This window comes from Marmota marmota, unplaced genomic scaffold (assembly GCF_001458135.2).
Source record: "Marmota marmota marmota unplaced genomic scaffold, marMar, whole genome shotgun sequence".
NCBI lineage: Eukaryota > Metazoa > Chordata > Mammalia > Rodentia > Sciuridae > Marmota > Marmota marmota.
Genome location: NW_026006748.1, coordinates 85,984 through 92,142, shown reverse-complemented (window position 1 = coordinate 92,142; position 6,159 = coordinate 85,984).

Genomic DNA, 6,159 nt, shown 5'->3' with positions numbered 1-6,159 from the left:
TTTTTTTTTTTTTTTTTTTTTTTTTTTTTTTTTAATTTGAGTCCATCCCAATTATTGATCTTGTTTTTACTTCTTCACTATAGGAGTCTTGTTAAGGACATCAATTCCTAAGATGACATGGTAGAGATTTGGGCCTTATTTTTTTTTTTCTATTAGGCACAGGGTCTCTGTCCTAGTGCTTAAGTCTGTGATCCACTTTGAGTTGATTTTTGAACAAGGTGAGAGATAGGGGTGACATTTCATTTTGCTACATGTAGACTTCTACTCTCTATTTTTTTGCATAATTTACAAAGAAAAAAAGAGCATAGGCTATCAATGCTCTAGAGCCTTTCAGTATGCTGTAGCTAGCTAAACTGCCACTGAGGAATGCTTTATATGAAGAATCAAGTACAGACCTTCCATATATTTAATTCTCCAAATGGAATACAAGGTGATGGTGAAGAGTTAATTACAAAGAGGATACTTAATGGGAGAGGTGAGAGTTGGGTGTAACACACTCCTGGAGTTACTTGAGCTCCCAGTGAAACACTTACTGATCTGATACTCACTGGAAGCAGGGAAAGATTGTGTACTCACCCATGGCACACTCATCCTCATATCTGTGCAGTCTGCCCCTTTGTAGCCCTGCAGACAGGTGCAGATGTCCTTCCCATTCAGAGTTTGGTGTCACACATCATCCCCTTGTGGCTCGGACTGCTGATGCAGGCATTATCCAGATAAGAGACCTGTCCAGAGTGGGGCAAATGTGGAGAGAGAAAACATCTCTCACTTGGATAAAAACTTTCTCTTTGACAGAAGAGGGGAAGCCTTATGAGGGGCTCCTCAGAATAGAACATAAAGATTTACAGGCAACATCCCCTTCACTTGGTCCTATTGCGGGACACACTGTAGCATCAGCAAAGCAACTAGCTGCTCTAGACAAGCTCATGTCCCAACCCTGAGCCCTCAACTAGACATCTCCTCCAGGGCAGAGATGTATAGAGGCCAGAAAATTGGATTAGATTAGGGAGTAAGGAACATATGTATATTCTCTGGATTGTCAGATTTAGCAAATAAAATAGAAGATACACAATTAAATTTAAATGTCCAATAAACAGAAAACATTTTCAATGTAAAGATGTGTAATATATTCAAAGCATCCAGATGTTTTATCTGGCATCCTCATTCCCTGAAGTCTCTTTTGTACTTTAAAGTGGATTATGTCCCAGATGTATCTTATCCTTATAATGTTCCAGGCTCCCTGGGAGAGAAGGTCTGTGATTCTGGTTCATGGAATTCCAGGTCCATGTCCATAATGTCCTCCAAATGCACTCCAGGCTAGTCCCAATACTGTGACCATGTCCGAAAGCAAAGTCTTTTCTCTATTCCTCTAAACCTCTTCCAGTGTTGCTGCATTAGAAAATGTCTTTCCATTCCACCCCCTTGTAGTTGGAAACTTTGGACATGCTCTCGACTGTTTCTTCCCATTGTTCTCCATATTCATTTTATTCAAAAACTCTCATGAACTCTACCTCTGAGTAATCTTGTGATTCCACCTATAATGTCAACACCTTCATCTCATCTAAGTCCCGTAATTCCTGACCTCCTAAGTCGTTATTGCTTCACTTGTGAAGGACAGGTCTTCCAAAAATGTAAATTGGATCATGCCACACATGATTTAAAGCATTTCATGGAGTTATTATTGTTCTTAGCACAAAGTCTAAAATCATTAATATGCATGACCAACATATCTATAAATTGTTATCTTGTGATGACAAAATGAAGCCCCACTGTTTTCTAAAGGTTTTGAAAACACTCAAATATCTGAAAAATAATCATTTTTTTTTACCCATGGCATGATATGGAGTCTATCCCAAACATAGGAGTAACTCCACCCTGTAGCAGAAATTTCAATACTCCAAACAAGCAAACAAACAATCAATCAAAACAAAAAGAAATATGTGGAAAAGGTTAAAGGGATTCGTTTATTTTGTATTAATGGACATGCCCAGAACATAACACCCAAATTGTTCACAGCATTCCATTTAAAAGCAGAAAAATCCTTGTGTGCACATGGTCCTGTCCTCAGATAGGTGTGACATGATGGGGGAGACACAGGGAAGAACTTGTGTTCAGTTCTGAGCACTGAAGCTTTCTAAGGATGGACACGCAGAGGACAAAACAATGCAACTGCACTCACTGACCTGGGGCTTATTCCAGTAGAAAACAGGCACTAGTCCTTGCCTGGGCAGAAAACATCTGCCAGACTTGAACAAAGCTGGTTCATCTCTATGGTCAGTATGATGAGGAAAAGGCTGCAAATGGTGAGCATCAGATTCCCAGAGATGTAGGGTTGTATCTTCATCTTCCACACAACTATGCAGACCGTTGCCATGATAAATAGAGTACCTTTGGCATGTCCCAGGTAGAGACAATGGTCATAGATTTATTAGAATTTCTATTCACATACACACATGGAATTGTTCAACACAGCATCCTAGGAGATTAGCGCTTAATAGATATTTTCACTGACAACTCAGGACTGAACATTATTTTCTATCAGATATATAAGGAATTTAAAGTCTTTATCTCTTTTTGAAATTCAGTGTGGCTGGTGAAGTCAATTTTGTTCTTTTTCCATTTTTTAATCTTTTATGGGGGGCACATGATTTTCTTTTTTAATCTGGAAATTTCTAGAATGTTTGATGCTCAGTATTTTGGAATATGAAGAAAATAAATCTATTTGGAAAGAATTTAATGTTTTCCCATAAAGATATCCAGTTATCATGATTATTACATAATCCATTCTTTCCCCCACTGAGTTAAAACACCAAAATTATCATATTTTGGGTCAACATATACATTTCAATTTCAAGTTGGAATGTTTATACCTTTGTAATGCGTTATTTAATATTCTGTCATCAATGACACACCATTTTGCTTAATTCAATATGTATTTAAAATAATCTTCTATGGCATACTCTTCCACAATACTCCTTTCCTGTGTTTTAATAAAGTATTACTTCTCATAGTTATTGCAGTTGTTTATCTAACAGTAATTCAAATTCAAAGTAATTCCATTTGGACTTCTGTGATTTGTACATATAACTATAAAATGTTAGCTAATTATTAATCTTCCCACAAGGAACATGACATATTTTTGTATAATATTTAAGATCCCATATTAATAGCTTAAACTTTCTTCTTACAAGTCTTGCATGCTTTTTGTTGAATTTATTTTTCTTGGTTAATATTTTATGGCTTTTGTTAATGAAAATATTTTCTATTTTTTTGTCACTAATTATTGATATATACTGGGTTGCTGCTCATTTATTATACTTACCCTTATAAAATCTCATTTTTGTCAGTTTTCTCATTAATACAGAATATATAATGTTTTCTAAATTTCTTTTTTTAATATATTTTTTAGTTGTAGTTGGACACGATACCTTTGTTTTATTCATTTTTTTTAAATGTGGTGCTGAGGATCAAACCCAGGGCCTCACATGTGCCAGGCAAGTACTCCACTGCTGAGCACAACCCTAGCCCTCTAAATTTCTTTATTGAAGTAATAAATGCTGACATCAAAGATTTTTCTATTTGATAACAATATTTATATCATATTCTATTTTTATTATTGCATTCATTAAAGCTCAACAAAAACAGTAAGTACTTGGAATTGTAAGTCATTCTTCCCATTTTTCAAAAATTAGTTTTGTTGCCTTTAAATGTTTTGTAGTAAATACTCTTTATCCAATTTAGGGAGTAGTTTTGTACTTTATGTTTGTGTTAATGGTCTCAATTCCCCCATTAAGACAAACATTAGCAAAATGGATCAGAAAACACCATACAGCTATGCTCTGCTTACAAGAAACTCATAGGTGAAGACACCCATAAGCTGAAGGTAAAAGAATGAAAATAAATTATTCCATGCATATTTCTTTTCCCTGAAAAGAAGCAGGAGTAGCTATTCTCATATCAGACAGGCAAACTTTTTCAAGCAACAGTTAATCAGGATGAAGAAAAGAGGCCACTACATTTTGGTAAAAGGAAAATTATAATAAGAAGTATAACAATAGTAATCATTTATGCCCCAAATTTTGATGCACTCAATTACATAAAAAAAAAATTCTAATACATTTAATCCTAGATAGACCCCAACACAATAATACTATGTGATTTCCACACACCCTATCATCAATATATAGGTCATCAAAACAGCAAATCAATAAAGATATTTCCACAATAATTAACACTTTAAATCAAATAGATCTACAGATTATTTCACTCCAAACCAACTGAGTTTACCTTTTTTTATAAGAAGCACATTGAACTATATCACATTCTAGGCCACAATGCAAAAATATCAATGCTATCAAGTACAAAAATATCAATACTATCTCATGTATTCTATAGATCATAATAGAATAAATCTAGAAATCAACAGCAAGAAAAATAATAAAAAAACACAGAAACACATGGAGATTGAACAATACTCTCTGCAATGAAGAATGGATGAAATAAGAAATGAGGACATGTTTATAAATGAATGAGAGCAGGAACAGAACATATCAAAGTCTCTGGGATGGTATACAAGCAATTCTAAAAGTATGACTGACTGTGTGTATTAAAAGAATAGGGAGAATCCTAACTTATCAAGCTCATGCTCTACCTCAATGCCTTAGAAAAAGAAGAACATGCTAACTCCAAAACTAGGAGAAGATAGGAAATAGTTAAGATCAGAGCCTAAATCAATGAAATTGAGACTAAGAACACAATACACAACATCAGAGCAATGAAGAGTAAGTGCTTTGAAAAGATAAATAATATCAACAAACTTTTAGACAAACTAAATGAAAGTGTGAGAAGAACTACTCAAAAACATCAGAGGTGAAAAGGCAATATCAATGTTTACCCTTCTGAAGTGCCTAGAATTATCAGAACTTATTTTAAAAAACATACTCAATGAAATGGAAAATCTGCAAGACATTAAAAAATTCTATACATCCATGACCGGCTCAAATTGAATCAGGAAGATTTAGAAAATCTGAACACACCAATTTCAAGTAATGAAATTGAAATAGCAATTAAAAATCACCTATAAAAGATAAAACCAGAACCAGATGGGTTATTATCTGAGTATTACCTGACCTTTAGAAGAAACAACACCAGTCTTTCTCAAATTAGTTCATGAAATATAGGGGAAACTCCTAAATACAGTCTGTGAAGCTGGTATAATGCTGATATCACAGCCAGACAAAGCATCATGGAAAGATAACTACAGAACAATACCACCCATGAATAGTTGCAAAAACTCTTAAAATATTAGCTAACCACATTCAAAAACACATCAAAAAGATAATATGCCATGATCAAGTTGGTTTCTTTCCAGGGATGCAAGATTGGCTCAACATAAGCAAAGCAAGCAATGTATTGCACTACTTAAACAGAATTAAAGACAAGAATCACATGATTATCCTAATAGGTACAGAAAAGGCCTTGGAAAAAATCCAACATCTATTCATGTAAACACTGGAGAAGCTAGGGATTAAAGAAACTTACCAACTTAACATCCTAAAGATCATTCATGACAACCATATCCAACAGCATACTGAATAAAAAAAAAGAACTAAAAACATTACCTCTAAAATCAGGAACAAGAAAAGACTGGGCAAAGGAAATCAAAGGAATACCAATAGGAAAATAAGTCAAATTATTTCTGTTTGCTGATGACATGATGCTATATCTAGAAGACACCCTCCCCCTCTCAAACAAAATGAACCCCACCAGAAGACTTCTTGTTGAACAAAGTAGCAAGTTACAAAACAAACACCCATAAATCAACAGCTTTCCTATAGACTCCAACCAGCTGTGGAAGAAATCAGGAAAATGACTGCATACACAATAACATAAAAAAGTAATTTTATATTGCAAAATGCCCAATAAACTCAGAACTGCTATACATGCCATAAGGAATTACTTATAACATTGAGGAAAATACCTCATGACTTTGGGTCTTCATTTATCATTAAAATAAGGGAATTGCCACATTTTTTTTATCCATTCATCTATTGAAGGGCATCTGGGTTGGTTCCACAGTCTAGCAATTGTGAATTGTGCTGCTATGAACATCGATGTAGCAGTATCCCTGTAGTACGCTCTTTTAAGGTCTTCAGGGAA